The 26,338-nt window shown below is 45.3% G+C and overlaps 1 pseudogene; it reads right to left on the reverse strand.

Annotated features, from left to right (window-relative positions):
* Positions 1-451: 451 nt before the first annotated feature.
* LOC148454031 (stimulated by retinoic acid gene 6 protein-like) overlaps positions 452-26,338 on the reverse strand; it is a 156,053-nt pseudogene continuing 130,166 nt past the window's right edge.

Raw genomic sequence — 26,338 nt, forward strand, 5'->3', positions numbered from 1 at the left:
GATGGCCGCCTGATCTGAGTTTGATGTTTCTGGTTTTGTGCATGTGTGGCGGATGTAAGATGCTTTCAGTGGGCGGCGCTAAACATTGGACAGCAAATGGGTCATTATCAAATTTTTGCAATTGCCATACATGAGAAATTGCCACATCTGAAGCAGGTCCTAAGTTCTAGATTTTGGAAATGTACAAAAACATGTTTTTTTGAAAAGTGATAGTGTCTGCACAAAGAAGATTACATTTAGAAGTTTGCACTAGGGCTGATATAGTACAATATAATTAATATTATAAATTTTAATTATTACTATTATTCAATGGGAGTAGAGTTCATGGACACAGTGTTCCTATACCTAAAGAACTCATGCAGTTCAATCAACAATATTTAGGTATCTTTAGAAATATTTCATGTTTAAGGAATGGTTAAAAAAAAGTCTCTCAAAGTCTTACACATATTGATCATCTTTCCCTTATTTCCACACAATTTACATCAATTGGCCTTTACTGGTTATTTTTTATTTCAGCCTCCATTACAGAAGCTTGAACAAGTCTGGTCTGTGTCACAGAGTTCCTCAAAACCACATCATCCATTTCTTTAAGTTTCCTTTGTATTATGAGCCTAGGGTTTTTCAAAAGAGTGTAATACAGGAGCCATCTTGTTCTGGCTTTTACTGATGGACGAGGTCCTACAAAAAAAGAAAAATTGATCACATATTGTTTCCTGGGTAGCTAAACCATACATGCCGATATTTTGCCAGCCCCCTCCGGGAGAGGGTAGCCAGGTTGGACAAGCAGGGCTGCATGGTACGGTAGAGGGGGGCGTGGCCATGGATACTACCTGGCAATGGGGGCTGATCGGGAGGGCGTGGCCACTGAATCGCATAATTTTGGCCCAGCCCCGCTACACAGTGTCGAGATTTTCAGCATTGTGAAGCAGTGGGTGGGGTCATGATGACACGATTCAGCACGAAACGCGCCATTGCCCCCCCCCGATGCGGGAAATTGTCTGGGATTCGCGGGGGGTCACGGGGGTCGGCGGCCGGCCGGGAGGTTTACCTACTTTTCCGGGGAGGCTCTTGGACAAATCGGGAGAGTAGGTAAATATGAGCTAAACCTAAAGAACATGTTGATCCAAGGTATCAGAACTATAGACAGACAGTAAATAGGTTTGACAATGTCTAGATAAACACCAAATGTTAGACAGTCAATAGGTCGACAGGGACAAAAAGTTAGACAGGGACAAAAGGTCGACATGGTAGAAGGTCGATAGGTACAAATGGCCAACAGTATCAAAAGGTTGATAGACCTTTTGTATTTAGGCATGGATAAGGGTGACCCGGCTACAGATATATGTACAAGTCATTATACCAGTGAGAATACGTATTTAGTCCTGTGAATGCAATGCGGACACAATTACGGCCTGCTTGTATTCAACTCTGTGAGGGGATATGAAATGGCAGCTGAGAACAGCCACGGTGAACCAATTGTGATTGAATTACTCATACATTTTAGACATCTGACCACAATTTAGTTGTGTAGAGTGTTAACTCCATCCAATCCTTGCAACAAAGTGATTTATACCAGGAGAAAAACAGAATTGTGTCACTGACCTGCTGCATTATTGAACGCATTGTGTGCAGGTGATTCTTTCAGCCTTTTTTCAGCTCTCATTGTAAGAAGAATGTTGCAGAAACTTACAAGTACCGGGTTAGTATGATAGTGATCCACATATATCATGCCTATCCATGTTTTGTAGCCTTGAAAAAAAATAAAACAACATTTTTATAATTATTTCATTATAGTTTTTCTTGAATACTATTAAAATATTTCCTATAGTAATGAAATTAGGGCCCGATTCAGACCCGTTCGCTAGATGCGTTCGCTCGCAGCCGTCAGCTGCCAAAGTGTGCAAATCCCACGATCACATGGCAAGGCATTAGCACGCCCACTATGCCTTGGCGTACGATTGCGGTGTATATTTAGACGCCCACTTTCCCTTAGAAATATACATAATCTCCAGGAAGTGTATTCAACAATCTGTAACATCGAACCCATACACAGCACTTGTGGCTGACCATACCCTACCGAAAGCACTGCGAGTGCTTCAGTGTGTAATTCTGCCATGTGACGTGTATTATGATGCTGCGTCTTAATTATGCACGCCTCTGAAATGGCGTTAAGACGCACAAAAACACACCTGCGTTCGCACCACCACACCCCTGTTTCCATCGACCACCCCCTGTCACCACCCACAAATGGCTCGTCCTGTCAATCATTCTAGCGAGGCTTCTATGTACAAGGGGCGATCGCTTTGTGATCGCATGGACTAGTTCACGCACGCGCACTGCGACTTATATGCATGCGCAGATTGCAAACATCGGCAGGCTACGAGCGAACGCATCCTAGCGAGCGGGTCTGAATCGGGCCCTTAATCCCTAACCTCTAATTGTCAAATGTATGTCCCTTGTCTGTAATAAATTAACTGGAATAACAGCTGGGATGATCCATTTGACTACATTGCCAACCTTACTGTGATTAAAATGTACTTTCAGCATGTTGAATTACTTTCAGTATTGTGAAATACCTGTTTTAATTAATACTAGCTGTATGAAGGCTTGGAATAGAAAATGTCACTTTAAGGCATGGAAACACTATGTTGACAGTGAGTCCACACTCACTATGTTGGCAAGACAATGTCAGCACCAGGATCCCGACATGGGTGTAATGCAACTTAGAGCATTTTAACATGCGAGTCTTATAACTTTAAACATGCTGGTAAGTGTCATGTTTAAAGTTAGAATACCGGTAAGGTTGAATTCCGTATGCGACATTACACCTTTGTCTGGATCCCGGTGCCGACGTTGTCATTTTGACATAGTGACAGTGGACATACTGTTGACATGCTCACCGTATACCCCACTTTACAGAATACTTATTTATGGTTTTCATTATCCTAGGTTTTAGCTCAATTACTAAAATAGTTAATTTATAATATACTTGTCCCTATATTTGTATACTGGTCCCTGACAAAAACAAACATTATGTTTTATGCAATAAACACATGTAAAACCAATTGGTATGCTTACTGGGACAGTCACTCTTTTTGACCAAAATCCCTGTCTTTCAGTAGGTCCTTTGTTTGGGTCTTTTAAAAAAACTTTATAAATAAAATTATCCAATGATTGGAAAATGTGTCTGCCTAGATCCTAACTATACATGTGTAATGCCATAAACTGTTTATTATTATTGTCAGCTATTTTAAAGGTGACAGGACATTCTCTGCAAAAGTGCTTGTGTGGGTGAACCTTCATGTAGTTTTGCGTTATCTTAGTATTATAGTTAAATGAACACGTTTGGGTCAGAAATCAGGCTGAGCTGTCAGCGTGGTGTATCAGTGTGGTGAGTGTACTGACTGACAGCTGTCATCAGCCTACCTAATGTTCAGGATTGTTTGCAAATGATACAACAATATGAAGTACACCAAACTTACATAGACACTGTCACATACTATACTTGTATAGCGTCAGTTTTATAACATCATCATATATCATATTCAAACATACAATATAGAATTTATTCAAACATTTTTATTTTTATCACCATCCCAAAATAAAAGTTAATAATCATCATCATCATCATCATCATCAAACTTTATTTATACATTGCAACAGAGTTGCAGTGCCATGTAGAATAATACATATGTGACATACAGGCAAAGAGTAGAGCGGAATAAAGGGTGCATAGGTGCAATTAATGACCAAATTGCAAGTATGCATAATATATATGTAAAATTACAGTTAAGCAGAATACATCTAAATCTACGTAATTTCAACCTAATTCCATAGCAGGCAGGAAAATTCAGTATAAAACATACAAGACAAACAAGAAGTTTACACTTGACCAAATTGCATGGATAACAGAAGAATTCAACAAAAGGGGATTTATATACAAAGTGGCGGCTTTTGTAAGTCGCTGCTTTCTGGCAGGTTGGAGGTGAAAATTTAAAGCGGCACCCGCAGTCAGTGTAAAACTCGCTGGTCTTTGGGTGCCATGACTGTGGGTGCCATTTGAAATCTCCAAACCGCCTAGGAGCAGCGGCTTATAAAAGACGCTGCCTCATAGAGTAATAAAGCTCAAGATATGGTAGGATGAAAGAGGAGGAAGAGTGGACAGACAGAAAACAATAAGAAAATATAGCATTTGCAATTTATAAGGAGGGGTAACAGACAGTAATAATCCTTGTTAAATAGGTTTCCCTATGCATAAGAATAGGAAAAAACATAATTAGCAAAAGCCAATCAATCATTACGGTCAATAGGGTCAGCAATACCATCTGCTCGCAAGTAATAGGTCTTTCTTCACTTTGATAAATATGTTCTCAAATGCCTTACCCTTGTCAGCTGCCTCATATCCTCGCTGTAATATTGTACGGTCAATCCTTGCAACTAACAAACTTCCCAATAGCAGACTACAGAGAATCCGAAGTAGGCAGGCACCCAAACCAAGGATCACATTGTAGAAGAAGAAGAAATAATTAAAATTATGGAATGCCTTTCTGAAAAAATAAAAAAAAATGTGTTTAGTACAAGGATATGAGTATAAGAACTATGTACAAAAATAACATATAATTATGGGTTTCCTATGTGTTATGCATCATGTTCAGACACATAGCTTTTTAGGTATAAAGGATCCACTGTTATAAATTCTGTTTCTTTGTGCCACTAGACAGCAATGAGATAGGTGGCTCTTAGGTGACGGATAAAAAAGGGTGATTGGGTCATTTCCTTGTACTTTGGCTATATATAGCATTGCTCTTGGTGTGAACATTAGTGGTGGCATTTCATGCAGTTTAATAGACCTCTGTGCTATCTCAACTGCAGTTTTCTCATGCTGTGTCCCAGTTACAATGCAACTTGAGAAAACTCTCATGTTAATGTTCCCTAATATGTTTTTTTTCTGCACACTATCGGGTATGTTTTGCAAGACAGATACTGTACCTTTCTGCCCCTACACAGTACCATTTTTACAGTAGATGTACTGGCCACAACCTCATGGAACATTTTGTATTGGTTTACAGGAGCTGTACCTAAGGTACCCAGATCCTGTCAGTGTCAGCGGATTGTACAATTGGTGGGATCTGTCCTCTTTTGCCTCAAGTAGGATGCTGGTCGCACATTCTGTTTGCAATGCTGGAGCTTTATTGACTGCCTGCCAAGTGCAGGGGGCCCTGGCACAGAAGACAGAGAAGTATAGGGCAAATCATCGCTGGAGGGTATATTGACCAAACAGTGCTGGGATCACTAAATAAGTATGGAGATCAAGCGAAGAGAGGGAGGTAAAGAATTAAGAGGTGGAGTGAAACAGAAAGTAAATCAATTGGGGAGTTATTGAGCAATCAGTGCTGGGATCACTGCATAATCAACAATTTGTTGCACACTTTGAGACAGGGCCGGACTGGGACTAAAAATAGGCCCTGGCAGTTACAGAACACACAGGCCCACCTTGTGTCTGCACCTGACTCCTGGCATAGACACCTCCCCCTACTATTCCTGACTCTTCCTACTTCTTAGTCTATGCTTTTAGACATATAATTAATATCAGAACAACCTACAAGTATACATCATTAACTGTATTAAAATACATACAACAGATAACATTCTGCAGGGGATTCAAACATGTGCCATAGTCAGATATTTGGTCATTGGTTGGTTCTGTTAGGTAAAGCTGGCACTTCATTGGTGTAGGTCACACACAAAGAAAAGGGAAGGCATTTTCCCAATTGATGAAGCCCTAGCTTAGCAGTTGTAGAGGATTAGATATAGATCACTGTAGAGCTATTACTACACTTTTGGTGCCCTGTGTACCTAAAAAGTATTGGTGCCACCATTCATAGGTGCAGAAAATAGAGTGCGCGCCGAAGACGCGCATGAAAAAAACATTTTATAGTCTCACTGGGAAGGGGCATGATCATACAATAGTACCCCCAATTCAATTTATGCCACACTGTAGTGCCCCTTAGTTACATTACACTGCACAGTACTGCTCCTTCGTCACATTACACAGCACAGTGGTGCCCCTTAGTCACATTACATTGCACAGTATTTTCCCTTTGTCACATTACACCACACAGTAGTGCCCCTTATACACATTACACAGCACAGTAGTGCCCCTTAGTCACATTACATTGCACAGTATTTTCCCTTTGTCACATTACACCACACAGTAGTGTCCCTTATTCACATTACGCCACACTGCTCCGGTATCCCGATTGCCGACATCCCGAAGGTAATGCCGGTAATGTTGGGGGTTAGGGAAGGATAAAGGTGCCTACACACTTGGCAATATTTTACACGATTTGCCTGATTCCGACGCATCGTGATGACAAATCGTGTAAAATATGTCCAAGTCATGATTGTCCACTCACTATCACGATGCCGATGTGCGTCCCCGCAGTCGTCCATCGCATCTTCAGATCTGCCGTGCTGTACAGGAGATTTGCCGATCACAGACACAATACACTGGATAGTTAGGATGCACGGTAGATCGTGTGTCAATTTGGACAGTTTTTAAACACCAGATCGTCCCCACGACTGCCGGGGAGCTGCTGGGGAGAGTTCAGGGGGAAATCGGACACAATGTCGGATCGTGAGCACATCGCCAAGTGTGTAGGCACCTTCAGGTTTAGAGGTTAGGCACTAGGGGAAGAGATAGGCACTAAGCGGGGAGGGTTAGGTTTAGGGTGTAGGAAGGGTGGGTTTAGAGTGCGGGAAGGGTGGGTAAGGTTTAGGCACTAGGGGGAGGTTAAGTTTAGGCATGGGGAGAGAGGGTTAGGGGAAAGGGTTAGTGCTAGGCAGGTTACCTTGTAGTGTCAGGATTCTGACTGGCGGCATCTCGACTGCTGGGATCCCATACCCAACTGCAAGGAAACAGGTACAGTGGCAGTGAAGGCCACTGGGGGCAGGGCCGGCTCCAGGTCAAGCAGCACCCTGGTACTGCACCGGTGCCTTCCTCTGTCACCTCACATGGATGGGGAAGAACAAAATATAAAAGTGCAAGCAGGTGGCACTCGTAGTGACTGGCGTAAAAACAGGTAAAGGACCCCTGTAATTGTAAATCAACGTTTCAGAACTTTAATAGCGTTCTTTCGTCAGGATATAAATGAAACAATGAACAAACATACCTTTAAAGCTACACCTCGTGGAGACGCTTGCTCACCGCCCGGACGCGGATGGTGATGTCATTGTATCAAAGTGAAAAAAACCCCATCACCATGGTTACATCCAAAGTGGATAAATATAAAAACAAGCACAATTACAGTGACCACTAGTAACAGTTTAAATCCATAGTAGATTAACATTGTGACAATATAGGAGGCTACATATATCAACAACGCTAATTGCAATAAGGTTACTACGGAGGCAACCCTCTGTCTTAACTGGGATATCCAAAAGGAACATTGCATCACAAATATTTTACAAAAATTACGGAGTAATCCTTAAATATATAATCTTGTAACAACATAGGCTGCTGATAGCGATACTAGAGTTCAATAATATACAATGTAAAGCCATAAAAAAGAGGTCACAAAAAACACTAGGAAATCAAATATTCACAAAAAGCACTGGAGACCCAAATGTTCATTTAGTCCTAATGGAGACAAAGGGCTCTATTTATTAACATTATTTTTACTAAAATAAAGTGAAAAAGGGTGTTTTCACACCCTTTTCACATTATTTTAGTTTCACCTGTAGTTATTACAGGGCAATTGGAGTAGAATTAGTAAAATTCTACTCCAACCCCTAAGTATCACTTATTTTTAGTAAAGCAGATCGCATTTCCCATAATTGTAATGGGAAATGTGATCCGAACATTGGCCCTCATTCAGAGCCGTACGCTCTGAGCAGAGCGCACGCTCTGAATGAGGGCCGCCCTCCATAAAAATGGAGCGTCTTCCTGGACGCTCGTATAGCTGTGGGTCACCACCCACAGCCTATACGAGCGTGCATTTTGATGGCCGCGATGGTCGTGACCATCGCGACCATCGAAACTGCGAGCCGGAGCCTGCGGTTGAGGTTTTCAACCGCAAGCTCCGGAGTGATTTTGGCTCTATCAGAGCCAAAATCACTCACAGTGACATCACTAGTGATGTCAGTGGGCCGGCTTCTGACAGGAGGCGTTCCCGTGGGAACGCCCCCGTCAGGGAGGCACGCCCCCGGCACGCCCACCAAAGGGGGCGTGCTGTCAGTCAACATCGACAGCACGCCCCCTTTGAAGAGACACTACGAGCGAAGGAAAATCCTTCGCTCGTCGCGTCTGGCGCATCCGCACGACGGAGCTCCCTCCGTCGTGCGCATGCTCAGTGCAGAACATCGACCCACTTGCGAGCAGACAGCCGCTCGCGAGTGGGTCTGAATCAGGCCCATAGTTACTAAAAATAAATTGTAAAAAATACCGGGGGAAGCCCTGTGATAATAACGCCACCTGGAGGTTACCGGGCTCCCACTCTGCTCTAAGGGGGAGAGCAGAGGCGGGAGCCGGTAGCAGTAATCAGCTATGTGGTCTAAACAGACCGCAAGCTGATTGCTGTAAAAAAAAAAAAAAAAAAATTGAAACATTATTTTTTAACTTACCTGAATCCGGGGACCGGTGATCGGCCCTCCGGTGATGGCTCCTCTCCGGTCAGCTGGTCTCCCACAGTGCACTGCTGCCCGGTCATCAGGTGATCGGGCCCCAGTGCAGTATGGGAGATCACCTGATCGGGAAGCCCGGAGAAGATCTCCGGAGGCCAGGAGGATGCAGGTAAGTGTAATGAAGGTAGGGGGGGTTGCGGGGGGGGGGGGAGGGGGGACACGGGGGTCCGCGATCGCAGGGGGCAGGGCTTAGTGTCGGGGGGGTAGCAGCGACGGTGGGTCGGCGCATGCGCAGGCTCTTAGTCGTGGTATTTTTTCTGAAAATACCGCGACTAGAGTGCGGATGGGATCCGCAGGGACAGAGCTTTATCGCACGCTCTGCCCTTGCAAGGGATTCATAGTAAATCCCTGTGATATTTCCTGAATTCGCAATGCGAATTCACTCGGTAATATCACACATATTGAATGCGGATTGTAGTAAGTAGAACCCAAATTGTTTAATCTAAAAATCCAATGTGACTCCAATTGAAGCAAACGTTTTGATCTCCACCCCTCCACATTGGAGGGACATGGTCGATAATTTTATAGCGTAGAGTCGCAAGGTTATGTTTTGCCTGGGCAAAATGCAGAGCGACCGGCTGCTCACTGGTGCCCTTTAATAGGGCTGCACGGATGGCACTTCTATGCAGTGCCATCCGTTCTTTGAACATCCGTTCAGTTTTGCCTACGTAATTTTTGCTGCATGGGCAGCTAATTACGTAGACTACAAACTTAGTAGTACAAGTAAGGTAATGTCTTATAGTAAATATTTTACCTGTAGAAGGATGTCTAAATGTATTGCCTGTGGATAAATATCTACAAGTGAGGCAGTCTAGGCATTTAAAGCAACCTGTCTTCGAAACTTTGCCTGTAACACTATGTGTAATGTCTAAAGAAGTGCCGTCTACCTTAACCAGTAAATCTCATAAACTTCTACCTCTTTTGAAGCTCTGCATTATAGAGGTATTAGAAAATGATTTAAGTTCTGGATCCGAAGTTACTATCAGCTAGGGGTGAGCGGGTTCGGATTTCTGAAATCCGAACCCCCCCGAGCCCCCCCGATCCGAGTCCGATCCGAATCAGGCTCGACTTTTCCCGCCTGACTCGGATCTGAAATCGAGGCAAAACGTCATCATCCCGCCTTCCGAGTCTCGCGGGTTTTGGATCCTATATAAGGTACCCACGTCGGCGCCATTTTCTCACTCGGCTGTGGACAGTGAAGAGGGAGGGTGGGAGTTAGGGCTGTGTAGTGTAGTGTAGTGTAGTGCTGCTGTTGTCCACTACTTCAAAGTCCATAGGGGCTGGCTGTGTTGTGCTGTGCTGCTGTTGTTAATAGGGGCTGTGTCCACTACTTCAAAGTCCATAGGGGCTGGCTGGACTGTGTTGTGCAGTCAGTTCTCCATAGGGGCTGTGTCCACTCCAAAGTCCTGTGCAGTGTCCCAGTCCTAAAGGAGTGCTGCAGTGTTGTCCAGGGGGTGCTCTGTCCATCAGGGGTGCTCCCCCCAAGTGCTAAAAAAATAATATATTTTCTGTGTTTGTGAATTGTGCGCAGTAGCCGCACGTGCATCAACAAAGTAGTGCCAAGCGTGCGCCTGTGTCATAAGTAAAGGGCCGGCTGGCTTGACCGTTAAAGGGTGCTGTAACCCCCGAAAGTACACTCCAGTCCAAACCAAAAAAAAATTATTTTCTGTGTTTGTGAATTGTGTGCGCGGTAGCCGCACGTGCATCAACAAAGTAGTGCCAAGCGTGCGCCTGTGTCATAAGTAAATGGCCGGCTGGCTTGACCGTTAAGGGTGCTGTAACCCCCGAAAGTACACTCCAGTCCAAACCAAAAAAAAAATTATTTTCTGTGTTTGTGAATTGTGTGCGCAGTAGCCGCACGTGCATCAACAAAGTAGTGCCAAGCGTGCGCCTGTGTCATAAGTAAAGGGCCGGCTGGCTTGACCGTTAAGGGTGCTGTAACCCCCGAAAGTACACTCCAGTCCAAACCAAAAAAAAAATTATTTTCTGTGTTTGTGAATTGTGTGCGCAGTAGCCGCACGTGCATCAACAAAGTAGTGCCAAGCGTGCGCCTGTGTCATAAGTAAAGGGCCGGCTGGCTTGACCGTTAAGGGTGCTGTAACCCCCGAAAGTACACTCCAGTCCAAACCAAAAAAAAAATTATTTTCTGTGTTTGTGAATTGTGTGCGCAGTAGCCGCACGTGCATCAACAAAGTAGTGCCAAGCGTGCGCCTGTGTCATAAGTAAAGGGCCGGCTGGCTTGACCGTTAAGGGTGCTGTAACCCCCGAAAGTACACTCCAGTCCAAACCAAAAAAAAAATTATTTTCTGTGTTTGTGAATTGTGTGCGCAGTAGCCGCACGTGCATCAACAAAGTAGTGCCAAGCGTGCGCCTGTGTCATAAGTAAAGGGCCGGCTGGCTTGACCGTTAAGGGTGCTGTAACCCCCGAAAGTACACTCCAGTCCAAACCAAAAAAAAAATAATTTTCTGTGTTTGTGAATTGTGTGCGCAGTAGCCGCACGTGCATCAACAAAGTAGTGCCAAGCGTGCGCCTGTGTCATAAGTAAAGGGCCGGCTGGCTTGACCGTTAAGGGTGCTGTAACCCCCGAAAGTACACTCCAGTCCAAACCAAAAAAAAAATTATTTTCTGTGTTTGTGAATTGTGTGCGCAGTAGCCGCACGTGCATCAACAAAGTAGTGCCAAGCGTGCGCCTGTGTCATAAGTAAAGGGCCGGCTGGCTTGACCGTTAAGGGTGCTGTAACCCCCGAAAGTACACTACAGTCCAAACCAAAAAAAAAATAATTTTCTGTGTTTGTGAATTGTGTGCGCAGTAGCCGCACGTGCATCAACAAAGTAGTGCCAAGCGTGCGCCTGTGTCATAAGTAAAGGGCCGGCTGGCTTGACCGTTAAGGGTGCTGTAACCCCCGAAAGTACACTCCAGTCCAAACCAAAAAAAAAATTATTTTCTGTGTTTGTGAATTGTGTGCGCAGTAGCCGCACGTGCATCAACAAAGTAGTGCCAAGCGTGCGCCTGTGTCATAAGTAAAGGGCCGGCTGGCTTGACCGTTAAGGGTGCTGTAACCCCCGAAAGTACACTCCAGTCCAAACCAAAAAAAAAATTATTTTCTGTGTTTGTGAATTGTGTGCGCAGTAGCCGCACGTGCATCAACAAAGTAGTGCCAAGCGTGCGCCTGTGTCATAAGTAAAGGGCCGGCTGGCTTGACCGTTAAGGGTGCTGTAACCCCCGAAAGTACACTCCAGTCCAAACCAAAAAAAAAATTATTTTCTGTGTTTGTGAATTGTGTGCACTGTGGCTGCACGTGCATCAACAAAGGAGCAGCGCCAAGCGTGCGCCTGTGTCCCATAAGTAAAGAGCCGGCTGGCTCATTTCTTAAAGGGTGGTGTAACCCACAAAGTGCACTACTCTCCAGCAAAAATAAAATAATATTTTCTGTGTTTGTGTGCGCTTTAGCCGCACGTATATATATCAATATAACATAAATGGAGGACCAAACTTTCTCCGATAAAAATAAAATAGGGAAAGATCAAGAACCACTTCCTCCTAGTGCTGTTGCTGCTGCTGGGAGTTGTTCATCATCCCAGAGAGGAAGTAGGAACATCACTACTTTTACTAAACAATTGACCCTCCAACAGTCCCTAGCGATGAGGATGAAGTACGACAGCAGTCATCCTGAAGCAAAACGTATAACTGAGGCCTTGACTGCTATGTTGGTGTTAGACGTGCGTCCGGTATCCGACATTAGTGCAGTGGGATTTAGACAATTGATGGAGGTAGTGTGTCCTCGGTTCCAAATCCCGTCTAGATTCCACCTGCATCCTCAAAGCAGCAGCGACAAGCGTGCGTCTGTCTGTTAAAGGGTGGTGACACCCTCAAAGTGTGCTACACAAACAATTAAAATATTGTTCTTTTTTTTTCTGTCTTTGTGAATTGTGTGGGCTGTAGCCGCACCTGCATCCTTAAAGCAGCAGCGACAAGCGTGCGTCTGTCTGTTAAAGGGTGGTGACACCCTCAAAGTGTGCTACACAAACAATTAAAATATTGTTCTTTTTTTTTTGGTCTTTGTGAAATGTGTGGGCTGTAGCCGCACCTGCATCCTTAAAGCAGCAGCGACAAGCGTGCGTCTGTCTGTTAAAGGGTGGTGACACCCTCAAAGTGTTCTACACAAACAATTAAAATATTGTTCTTTTTTTTTCTGTCTTTGTGAAATGTGTGGGCTGTAGCCGCACCTGCATCCTTAAAGCAGCAGCGACAAGCGTGCGTCTGTCTGTTAAAGGGTGGTGACACCTCAAAGTGTTCTACACAAACAATTAAAATATTCTTCTTCTTTTTTCTGTCTTTGTGAATTGTGTGGGCTGTAGCCGCACTTGCATCCTCAAAGCAGCAGCGACAAGCGTGCGTCTGTCTGTTAAAGGGTGGTGTAACCCTCAAAGTGTGCTCCACAAACAATAAAAATATTCTTTTTTTTTTCTGTCTTTGTGAATTGTGTGGGCTGTAGCCGCACTTGAATCCTCAAAGCAGCAGCGACAAGCGTGCGTCTGTCTGTTAAAGGATTACATCGGTGACAGCATCCAAGTAGGCATGTCAGACAGTCCGTACCTGTACTGGCAGGAAAAAGAAGCAATTTGGAGGTCCCTGTACAAACTGGCTCTATTTTACCTGAGTTGCCCCCCCTCCAGTGTGTACTCCGAAAGAGTGTTTAGTGCAGCCGGGAACCTTGTCAGCGAAAGGCGTAGGAGGTTGCTTCCACAAAATGTGGAGAAGATGATGTTCATAAAATGAATTATCAACTCTTCCAGGGAGACCAGCCTCCAGAACGTACAGAGGGACCTGTGGTTCCAGCAGGGACGAATTAATACTCTGTGAGGATGAGGATGTACACACTGAAGAGGGTGAGGAATTGGTGGATGAGGAGGATGAGGATGACATCTTGCCTCCGTAGAGCCAGTTTGTGCAGGGACAGATAAATTGCCAGCTTGTTTTGTGGGGGCCCAAACGAACCAATCATTTCAGCCACAGTTGTGTGGCAGACCCTGGCGCTGAAATGATTGGTTTGTTAAAGTGTGCATGTCCTGTTTATACAACATAAGGGTGGGTGGGAGGGCCCAAGGACAATTCCATCTTGCACCTCTTTTTTTTCTTTGCATTATGTACAGTTTGGGGCCTAGTTTTTCAATGCCATCCTGTCTGCCACTGCAGTTTCACGCCTAGATGGGTCACGTGTTTGTGCCGCCCACTTGTGTCGCTTAGCATAGTCATCCAGCTACCTCGGTGCAACCTTTTGGACATAAAAACACTATTGTGAGGTGTGAGGTATTCAGAATAGACTGGAAATGAGTGGAAATTAAGGTTATTGAGGTTAATAATAGCATAGGAGCAGAAAAACCTACAAATTCTGTGATTTTAGCTGTTTTTATGCTTTTTTTCAAAAAAATACAGATCCAAAACACAAAACCCAGAACCCAAAACACGCAAGGGTGGTTTTGGCAAAACCAATCCAGATCCAAAACACGAAGAAAGATCCAGATCCAAAACCAAAACACAAAACACGAAAAGTGGCCGGTGCACACCCCTACTATCAGCCAGTATCTTTTGATATCTTGATTAATAGTTGATGCTAGATGGATTATAGTGGTTAATCCATGGGATTCTCTGCAATGTAGAGGTTGTTTTATGTTTCTGCATCAATAAAGTCTCACGTGAGATGATCCTAGCTTTCTCACGCCAGTCACTACGAGTGCCACCTGTTTTGTAATTTGGCCGATTCCAGTGCAATATTGTGCAGTGTGTATGCACTACATTGTGTAGTGTGCGCTCCCGTGGGGACGTCAGCCGCATCTCCTGATCTTTTGTACATGCAGTAAAATCTGGCGATGCAGCTGACGATCCCATGCAGCGCTTTGCATGAGGGCCGACATATCAGGAGGTCGTCCACCGGATTGCCCAGTGTGTCTGGACCGCCTGATATGTCGGCCAGTCAGCGCAGCGCTGGGGTCGTGGAACGCATCGCTGGGTACACTGGGTCTCATTCAGAGCCGCTCGTAAGCGGCCGCTCGTTCGCTCCGAGCGATGTTCGCACATCTGCACATGCTTATGGGTTTTAGTACGCATGCATGAACCAGTCAGTACGGTCAGAAATCGTGTGTTCGCAATATAGCGAATGCCTGCTAATTTGAGTGACAGAGTGAGGCGTTTGTGGGTGGTAACAGGGGAAGGTGCTTGAAAACGGGGAGTGGAGATCCGAACGCAGGCGTGCCAAACGGTCAAAACGGGCGTTTTAAGGGTGTGCATAATTAACAAAGCAGCGTCATCGACCACGTCAGTTTGGTGTCTTTTAGACAAAACTGCTCGCATGATTGCGGTAGGAAAATGCAACCACAAGAATAGCGAGCAGTTCATTCGCCTTTCGATGTACTCGATTCATCTAATAAATAGCGGATATGACGTATGATGCGAGCGGCCAGGGGGCGTTTTAGTCAAAAAAAAGTCTGCATGTTTTGTTCGCTCGTTCAGACCTAGAGGCTTCAACAGACCGCAAAGAGAGAACGGTCAATTTAAATAGCTGGCCCCTTTTTCTGGACGAGCGAGCGCAAATAGCGTCCGGCTCTGAATCAGACCCACAGTTGTTTAGTGTGTACCCAGCTTAGGATTCCTAGTGCCACCATATATTTCTTCATTATCTGTATTATATAAGAGGAGGGCACCGGAGCAGCGCAGTCTGCATAAAAGTGTGAGTGCTGAACTGCTATCACAGACTCGTGTGTATATGAATATATATATATATATATATATACATACATACACACACACACACACACACATATATATATATGTATGTATATATATATATATATATATATATATATAGAAAGAGAGAGAGAGAGAGAGAACATAATTTGGTAGTTTGACCTACCCATGTATCGATGAAGACTGGGGTGTAGCTGTCTCATCATTATCTTCACTGTTCTTAATTCTTTATAGTGCAGGCAGCAGGGAGAAGAGGGATTTCGGACTGCAGGGGGAAGGGGTCTTATGGGTGCAGGGGAAGGTGGGTTTCTGTCTCCGGGGGAAAGGGAGGATCTGAGCTGCACTGCAGGGGAAGGTAAGTTTATGTCTGCAGGGGAAAGGGGGGATTAGGGCTGCACTTCAGGGGAAGGTTCAGTATATGTCTGCAGGGGGGATTAGGGCTGCACTTCAGGGGAAGGTTCAGTATATGTCTGCAGGGGGGATTAGGGTTGCACTTCAGGAGGAAGGCTCAGTATATGTCAGCAGGGGGGATTAGGGCTGCACTTCAGGGGAAGGTTCAGTATATGTCTGCGGGGGGATTAGGGCTGCACTTCAGGAGGAAAGTGGGTTTCTGTCTGTAGGGGGAAGGGGGGGATCGGGCTGTATTGTAGAGGGAAGGGAGGCTTCTGGCTGCAGGGGGAAGTGGGGGTTTCAGTTTGCAGGGGGAAGGTGGGTACAAGCTGCACTACAGGAGGGAGGGGCGTCTGGCTGCAGGGGGAAAGTGGGTGTTAGTCTGCAGTGGGTCTTTTGGGTGATGGGGAAGGTGGGGCTTATTGAAGGGAAGGAAACAGACGCATTCGGGCTGCAGGGAGGAGGTATTCGGGGAGGGAAGGTTGCAGTGCTGATTGAAAGCAAGTCTCGTGAGATGTTGGTGCAGCATCCCACGAGACCTATACTGTAGCTCCACAGTGGCTGAACGGTCAATTGAGCAGGCTTGAGGACAGACCAGAGAGGCGATATAAGCTGCTGCCCTCCCCTCCGGCTCTGCAGACCGCACAACTGGCAGTATTCTCTCATTCTTAAGAGCAAGAGAAATACTGCCAGTTTGTGGTAATCTGGCTCTGCGCGGTCTGAAGAGCCGGAGGGGAGGGCAGCCGAGAGCAGCAGGTCCGGGTAAGCTGGAGGGAATCTAGACATGACCTACCTAAGCTTTTAAACAGGCGGGGACACCAGAAGGATGTCAGCTAGGGTTCCGAAGGGAACATAAGCTCTATCCATCTATTAGTCAAGGAGCTGCAGTGCAGAAGCTACGGGACTGAGCCTCTCCACCAGGGGTTGCTCTCACTCCCGGGCCTGGCAGGAAGGTTGCTCTGGCCACTCATTAAACCAGCCTGTGACATGTTGCCTCACTGCCACCACCAGGAACCCCCTCGCGGCACTGCCCGGATGGGCCCATCTGGCCATCGGCCCTTCTGGCATTTGCTAGAACTGCCCAATGACCAGTCCAGCCCTACTTTGAGATGTCACATGTATAGCTGAGTATATTGTGAGAATATTGTGCTTGGAGAAATACTGTATCTACAATGCTGGAGAACTGGGAGTTGTAGGGGAAGTCTATGGCCAGAATTGTTCTGCAGGGGAATATAGCATGCCAAAAATATGTTGAGAGGGCTGGCAGATGCATTGTGCTGCTGGGAATGCACTTGCATCATAGTGGGTGTGAAAATGCTACCAGTGGGCATGGGCACACCACAAGTGGGTGCGATTAGCACTTCTGAAGTACTAAGCCGCCCTCCACTACTTCTGAAACACCATTTTATTGTCACACTGGAAAAACCTACCTCCAATTTGTGTGATGGTGTATATTCATCCAAACCTACCACAAATGTGGACAAACTTGCCAATTATCGGTCGGAGAGACAGTCCATTCAAATTTGGACTGTTCTTGTAATATCAGGATGACTGGGAGGTATGTATATTTATGTAATGTCAGATATCCTCCTTTTTCATGATTGTTGATTTTTTGAAACTTTTTTGTTATATATATTTTCATTTGTCTCATGTATTGCCAGATCTGGCATTGTGATTGTGAAGTATCGTGCTAGCTGGCCCATTTCTTGGCTGCTGGGCATAAGTGGTCTCCTATTAAAATTGCATTGAGTAGTTGTTGATAAGCAGCTTTCATCACTTGCTGACACCGATGTGGCTTGATGTGCTGAGGAGGCCGACACTGATTGATCGCATTGTATATTAGTTTTGTATGAAAACAATACATAGGGCCAAATGTAATAGGGTGAGAGTTTAGAAAAGTGAGAGTTTCTGACACTTTTTAAACTTTGCCAATGTAATAGAGTCCAAAAACAAAGTAACAGAGCGAACTCGCATGTTTTTTTAGACTTAAAAAACTCTCACGATTTAAAATCTCATTCAGATGTTTTCCCATTTTGTAGATAAAACTCAACCAATGTGATAGTTTACTGCTAGACTCTCACATTTTCTAAACTCTCACCCTATTACATTTGGTCCATAGAGTTTAACTGGAAACGCTGTGGAAATGTGTTTATTGTCACTATACGTTTTTCCTGTGATACATTCCGCTGTATGCCTTACAAGATCAAGGCAAATTATTTTACTTCCACAAGATGTGCTGTTTTCTTCAGATTTTTGCTGTCAAGTCAATGACAACACATTGTGATGACACCTGTAAGACCTCTTACAGACTTCATAAAGGTGCATAGTATGCATTTTATGAGCACTGTGTTTGTGATTTCTTTATTTCTCATGGAAGAAGGAATGAAAGCTCATATACAGTAAGCACTGTCAAGCACATTTCAAAGCAGAACTGAATAATACCACCTTTCCACCAAAATTCCCGGGTCTGACCCGGGATTTGGGACACAGGGCCTGATTCAGAGCCGGACGCAATTTACGGACGGTCGTTCAGGAAAAGGGGGTGGCTATTCAAATGAACCGTTCGCTCTTTGCGGTCTGTTCACGCCTCTATGTCTGAACGAGCGAACAAAACTTGCGGTCGTTTTTTGGATAACTACGCCCCCTGCCGCTCGCATCATACGTCATGTCCGCTATTTATTAGATTAATCGAGTACATCGACCAGCGTATGAACTGCTCGCTATTCTTGTGGTTGGTTTTTCCTACCACAATCTTGCGAGCAGTTCTGACTATAAAATAACCCAGTGACGTGGGCAATGACGCAGCTGTATTAATTATGCACACCCATAAAACGCCCGTTTTGACCTTTAAGCACGCCTGCGTTCGGATCTCCACTCCCCGTTTTCAAGCACCTTCCCCTGTTACCACCCACATATGCCTCCTCCTGTACTCATATTAGCAGGCATTCGCTATTTAGCGAACAAATGATTTTCGGCCGCACTGACTAGTTCGCGCATGCGTATTACGATCCGTACGCATGCGCAGTTGGGCAAACATCGCTATGAACGAACGAGCGGCTGATTACGAGCGGCTCTGAATCAGGCCCACAGTTTCAAGCCAGGTCAGACCCGGGATTTATCCCTTTTCCATTGCGGCGTTGAAACGGGAATATCCAAGGTCGAAACCCTTCACACTGCACCCGAGTGTCATCACCAAGCGTCGGAAACTCTACAGTCCAGACCATATGGGGAGGCTGTAATCTCTCCCTCCCGGTGACAGCTGTCAGACAGACAGCCTACCGAATAACAGCCAATCACCATGTGGGAAACGGGTCCCAGGTCGGAAGACTCGGGTAACCCGTTTCCACTGAGCCTGACCAGGGTTTTACCCACGTAAAACCCTGTTCAAGACCCGGAAAGAAATTCTGGGTCAATCAACCCGGGATTATTTCCTAGGACCCTTTTCCACTGAGCAACTACCCGGGTTGACATGGCAATAATCCGGGTATTATGCCTGCAACAAACCACATAACCCTGCAATTGAAGCTACAAATAAAAGCTAAAGCTCATTTTCAAAGTTTTGTTTTGCGGCATAACTTGGCATTTGCAGTTAATGACAACTTTAACAAAATGGTTTCCAAGATATTCCTAGTCAATCTCTCGTTGTGTAAGCGTGTGTGTATCTGTGTCAGCGTGTGTCAGGCTTGCCTACCCTCCCGATTTGGTCGGGAGCCTCCCGAATATCGGGTGCCGCTCCCGACCCCCAGCAAAGGCAGGCAAGCCTCCCGGCTGCCGCCTAACCCCCAAGACTACTAGTAAAAACCCCCGCTGCCGGGGGGTCCGATGACGCGATTCGCGTACTCGAGGCTCCGCCCCCTGCTTTACAATGCCTTTTTTCTGGCATTGTGAAGAGGGGGCGGGGCCATAATGACGCAATCGGGCGGTAATGCCCCGCCCCCAAAACGGCATCATAGCCCGGCCACGCCCCCCACAGAATGCAGGCATTCAGCTCCCTCCCGGAAGGAGGGAGCTGAATGTCGGCAAGTATGACGTGTGTGCATCTGTCATTGTGTGTGTGTGTGTGTGTATCTGTGTCAGGGTGTATGTATCTATGTCAACGTATGGGCATCTGTGACAGGGTGTGTGCTTCTGTCGTTGTGTGTGCATGTGTGTATCTGTGACAGCGAGTGTGTATCTGTGTCAGGATGTGTTATCTCTGTGTCAGGGTGTGTGCATCTGTGTCAGTATGTGTGCATCTGTGTCAGGGTGCGTGCCACTGAGTCAGGGTGCGTGCATCTGTGTCAGTGTGTGTGCGTGTGTGTGTATCAGTGTCAGGGTGTTTGCATCTGTGTCAGCGTGTGTGCATCTGTCGTTGTGTCAGCGTGTGTGTATCTGTGTCAGCGTGTGTGCATCTGTCATTGTGTGTGCGTGTGTGAGTGTATTTGTGTCAGCGTGTGTGTATCTGTGTCAGGGTGTATGTATCTATGTCAGCGTATGTGCATCTGTGTCAGGGTGTGTGCATCTGTGACAGGGTGCGTGCATCTGTGTCAGCGTGTGTGCATCTGTGTCAGGGTGTGTGCATGTGTGTCAGGGTGTGTGCATTTGTGTCAGGGTGTGTGTATCTGTGACAGGGTGTGTGCTTCTGTCGTTGTGTATGCATGTGTGTATCTGTGTCAGTGAGTGTGTATCTGTGTCAGGATGTGTGCATCTGTGTCAGGGTGTGTGCATCTGTGACAGGGTGTGTGCATCTGGGACAGGGTGTTTGCATCTGTCGTTGTGTGTGCATGTGTGTATCTGTGTCAGCAAGTGTGTATTTGTGTCAGGGTGTGTGCATCTGTGACAGGGTGTGTACATCTGTCGTTGTGTGTGCGTGTGTGTATCTGTGTCAGCGTGTGTGCATCTGTGTCAGTGTGTGTGTATCTGAGTAACTGTGTGCATCTGTGTGAGGGTGTGTGTATCGGTGTCATTGTGTGTGCATCTGTGTCAGCGTATGTGCATCTGTGTCAGGGTGTGTGTATCTGTGTCACTGTGTGCATCTGTGTCAGGGTGTGTGTATCTGTGTCATTGTGTGTGCATCTGTGTCAGCGTATGTGCATCTGTATCAGGGTGTGTACATCTGTGTCAGCGTATGTGCATCTGTGTCAGCGTATGTGCATCTGTGTCAGGGTGTGTGCATCTGTGTCAGGGTGTGTGCATCTGTGTCAGGTTATGTGTATCTGTGGCATTGTGTGTGTATCTGTGTCAGCATATGTGCATCTGTGTTAGGGTGTGTGCATCTGTGACAGGGTGTGTGCATCTGTCGTTGTGTGTGCGTGTGTGTATCTGTGTCAGCGATTGTGTATCTGTGTCAGGGTGTGTGCATCTGTGACAGGGTGTGTGCATCTGTCGTTGCGTGTTTATCTGTGTCAGCGAGTGTGTATCTGTGTCAGGGTGTGCGCATCTGTGTCAGGGTGTGTGCATCTTTGTCAGTGTGTGTGCATTTGTGTCAGGATGTGTGTATCTGTGTCAGGGTGTGTGCATCTGTGTCAGGGTGTGTGCATCTGTGTCAGCATGTTTCTATCTGTGTCAGGGTATGTGTATCTGTGTCAGGGTGTGTTTATCTGTGTCAGAGTGCGTGTATCTGTGTCAGGGTGTGTGTATCTGTCATTGTGTGTGCGTGTGTATATATGTCCTTGTGTGTGTATCTGTGTCAGGGTGTGTGCATCTGATACACACACATGCACACATAATGACAGATGCCCACACCTTGATCTGTCATTGTGTGTGCGTGTGTATCTGTGTGTACACATTGGTTGTGTATCAGTGTGTCAGCGTATGTGTATCTGTGTCAGTGTGTGTGTATCTGTGTCAGCGTATGTGGATCTGTGTCAGGGTGTGTGTATCTGTGTCAGGGTGTGTGCATCTGTCATTGTGTGTGCGTTTGTATATATGTCATTGTGTGTGTATCTGTGTCAGGGTGTGTGCATCTGATAAACACACAAGCACACAAAATGATAGATGCACACACCTTGATCTGTCATTGTGTGTGCGTGTGTATCTGTGTCAGCTTATGTGTATCTGTGTCAGGGTGAGTACATCTGTGTCAGCGTATGTGCATCTGTGTCAGGGTGTGTGTATCTGTGCCAGAGTATGTGCATCTGTGTCAGGGTGTGTGCATCTGTGTCAGGTTATGTGAATCTGTGTCAGGGTGTGTGCATCTGTGTCAGGGTGTGTGTATCTGTGTCAGTGTATGTGCATCTGTGTCAGGGTGTGTGCATCTGTGTCTGTATGTGTGTATCTTTGTCAGGGTGCGTGCATCTGTGTCAGCGTGTGTGCATCTGTGTCAGGGTGTGTGCATCTGTGTCAGTGTGTGCGTATCTGTGACAGGGTGTGTGCATCTGTCGTTGTGTGTGTGTGTGTGTATCTGTGTCTGCGAGTGTGTATCTATGTCAGGGTGTGTGCATCTGTTACAGGGTGTGTGCATCTGTGTCAGGGTGTGTGTATCTGTGACAGGGTGTGTGCATCTGTCATTGTGTGTGCGAGTATGTATCTGTGTCAGCGAGTGTGTATCTGTGTCATGGTGTGTGCATCTCTGTCAGGGTATGTGCATCTGTGAGAGGGTGTTTGCATATGTGACAGGGTGTGTGCATCTGTGTCAGTGTATGTGCATCTGTGACAGGGTGTGTGCATCTGTGACAGGGTGTGTGCATCTGTTGTTGTGTGTGCGTGTGTGTATCTGTGTCAGCAAGTGTGTATTTGTAATTATTGGAGTGTGGTGTCCGCACTCTGAGGTGCTTTTGTGTCATGGAATGTTATTAAACTCTAGAGTGCATATTGGTGTATCTGTTATGATATGTAAGGGAATTGCGGATATTGCAGAATGTCTATACTCAGGATACAAGCTCCTGAGATTAAGGTCTTTATCAGAAATGTCATGGTGTAATCCACCTCATGAAATCTGTGGGTTGGTAGTTCTTAAAACAGCAATCCTGGTGGTATTTACTGGTGGGCAAAAACTTTTGGCAGTATGTTCATCTGTATGTAAGTCAAAGTTAAAGTGAGTGCTGTTTAAAGTTCTTGGATAATAGATGGCGTATATAAGGTGAAAGGTATATCCTCCCCTCTCCAATGGTCTCTGTCCCAGGAATGAGCCACTCCACCTCAGGGATTCACAAAAACAAATCGCAGTATCAGGTGCTGGTGGGCACTATAGTGCAGAAGGTAAGTAACATGTAGGACTTACCCAAGTCTCGACGTACTCCTGCTGGTCCACCGGGTATGCCTCCTTTTGCGTATGTTAGAGTGATGGGTGTAAAGGGCAGGGGAAATAACCGATAAGTCCTGGACAGAACACTAGGTATATGGAGTGGGGATAAATACTATTTATTGTTCTGCACCTAGCCCGGATGGGCAACAAACGGTGTCAGAGAATAAGAATAAAAACTTGTAAACATACAACATATGGTCTAAGGTTAGAAATTCTGAAGTCACATCAGTCAGTAATGTTCCAACACGTTTCATCCCATGTGGGAACTTTTTCAAGGGTAGGTGAACAGTTAGTCCCAGTAAAAGGGTTTAAATACCTTGTACAATGAGTCCATCTGGTAATTACACAGTTACTTCCGGTTTTCCGATGTGTTCGCGCCCTCTGCGTCTCCCGCTAGAGTGCGATCTTCTCCTGATCTGTACCATGTGTGTGGTGACATGCGCATGCTCTGCGGCCACAGCGCAGACACAATTTAGCATAGCAAGGTGTTCATAAGTGTAGCTTCAGCGCTTCTGTTATCCTAATCTCCACTGTTATTATTAGTGGAGATAATGGCCCTGATTCAGAGCCGTTCGTTAACAGCAGTACGCTCGTTGCGTTCCGATGTTGACTAACCGCGCATGCGTCGGTGTTACACTGCGCATGTGCGTACGGCCGATTGCGAGGTTTTTTTGTCTCCTTCGTCAAATAGCATACAGGAAGTGACATGTCAAATGTGATTGACAGAACAGGGCGTTTTTGGGTGTTGACGGGGGAGGAGATGGAAAAACGCAGGCGTGGCGAGGCGTTTTTGGGGCGTACATTCATTAACAAATGCGAACGTCAAATGTGTTCGTACCAACTCATTCGTCACTGGATGATCCTCTTTCCCTTCAAAATGCTTGCACAGCTTAGGGTCTGGATTACTCGACCACATTGGCGATGGCCTTCTCCTCCGTCCCGGCACTCCACGATGTAGCATCGATTAATCACGGCTTGTCAGAAAATCAATTAGTGTTGGATTGAAAACCGGCTTGGTATGTGTTTGGAAATCAGTTTTTTGGGTTAGCACAACCACCGGGACGACCAATTACATTTGGGATCAACTCACTAACATCTGCACTTTCCCAATATATAGATCAGTATCTACAGATTTATGTTAAAAAGCAAAAGATCATACTTGAGGGATACTACTCAAGTTTTGAACATACTGCAGAATATTAACTGTGCTAATGACTACTGGCTAGCAACAAGCGATGTAACATCACTTTACACTGTAATAGACCATACCCAGGTTCTGTCCAGCATTAAGTATTTCCTGGACCAAGATCCAGAAATAGGAACCACCCAATCAAACTTCTTACTCCGGGGAATAGAGTTCATCCTCAAACATAATTACATGTGGTTTCAGGATGAATTCTATCTGCAGCAATGTGGGACAGCAATGGGGACCAAGTTTGCCCCAAGCTACACGAATCTCTTTATGAGTCATTGGGAGGATAACAACATCTGGTCCTCCAGCGAGCTTGGGGCAAACTTGGTCCTATGGAGATGCTATATAGATGACGTGCCCTTTATATGGCAAGGTAGCGAAACATCATTACAAACTTTTTTGGAACACATCAATATCAATAATTGCAATTTAGTGTTCACCACACATTACAGCAAAGAGCGGGTACAATTCCTAGATCTCGACATCTTCATCCTTGACAATGAGATACACACAAAAACACACCATAAAAAGTAGACGTTAACAGCTATATTAGGGCCGATAGTAACCAGCATCCCAGTTGGCTGAACAGCGTACCCCTTAGCCAGTTTACACGGGTGAGGAGGAACTGCTCCAATATAGAACATTTTAAGGAACAAGGCAAAGATTTAATACAACTCTTCCATGAAAAAAATTATGATATGGATAAGGTGGAACAAGCATTCACTAAAACACTTGAAAATCCCTGAGCCCCCCTCCTAAAATACAAGGATAAAACACAAAAGATGGAGACAGACAAAGTCTTCTTTATTACGAATTACACCAAATCTGCTAATCAATTTAAAAAAATCCTACAAAAACATTGGCCGCTACTCCACATGGACGAGAAACTAAATAAATTTTTACCTACATGACCAGATTTAGTTTTTAGAAAAGCACCAGACTTGGGGAGAAAATTAGTGGTAAATCATATAAAAAATAAATATCATCAAAAACAATCCACCTTAGACAAACAGAAAGTGAAGGCTGGGTTCTATCATTGTGGATGCTGCAAAGCCTGCCAACAATTAAGCTACAGAAGCACAACACCAACACAACAACTAATCGCTTTGAACACTGGAAAGACATACGTTATTAGGAATATGATCACTTGTGATAGCCGTAATATCATCTATGTCCTACAGTGCCCTTGTAAACTACAATATGTAGGAAGGACAACCAGGGCACTCAAAGTGAGGATAAACGAGCACATTAACAACATAAACAAATCCTTTATTGGACACAGCGTATCAGATCACTTTAGGAGTACCCATAACAGTAAACCAGACGGCCTCAAATTTATTGGATTAGAACTAGTAGAACCCAACTGGAGAGGGGGGCACCATTCTAATAAGATTGACGACAGAGAAAGCCGTTGGATTTTTGAGATGAGGACATTGCAACCACAATGCCTAAATCTAGATCCATGATAATAGATTGAAGTCCCTGCATGACTTATATACACCTGCGCCAATTGTAAACATCTATTGGCCCAGAGCAATGAGGGAGATATATCTAACGTCAAAACATCAACACCAATCTATATCCACACAGTATGAAAGATCGGTGTATTGATTACTACAAACACGGGCCAGCAATTATTTTATTGGGTATGGACAATTTAGAAACACATTATACCTGCAATCTTAATTAACCTTCAGGCGCTAGAACAATGTAGTGAATACTAACACATCATTATTGCGCAAAATATGCAAAATTACAGCTACCGCAACTCCATCTATAGAACTGCAGTCAATAACCAATGTAACAATGTCATATCGCATTTAATACTGCTCTAATTATGCAAAGTCGCTTATCTACATACTTAGACTAGTACACCATGACTAATTACAGCACAATAAACATTACATGAAATTGTATTGCAGTCAATGGCAAAAAACATACCCAAAATGGCCGCCTGCACACAGGAGACATTATCTCCACTAATAATAACAGTGGAGATTAGGATAACAGAAGCGCTGAAGCTACACTTATGAACACCTTGCTATGCTAAATTGTGTCTGCGCTGTGGCCACAGAGCATGCGCATGACACCACACACATGGTA

Source organism: Taudactylus pleione, unplaced genomic scaffold, assembly GCF_031769625.1.
Source record: "Taudactylus pleione unplaced genomic scaffold, aTauple2 ptg001032l, whole genome shotgun sequence".
Classification (NCBI taxonomy): Eukaryota; Metazoa; Chordata; class Amphibia; order Anura; family Myobatrachidae; genus Taudactylus; species Taudactylus pleione.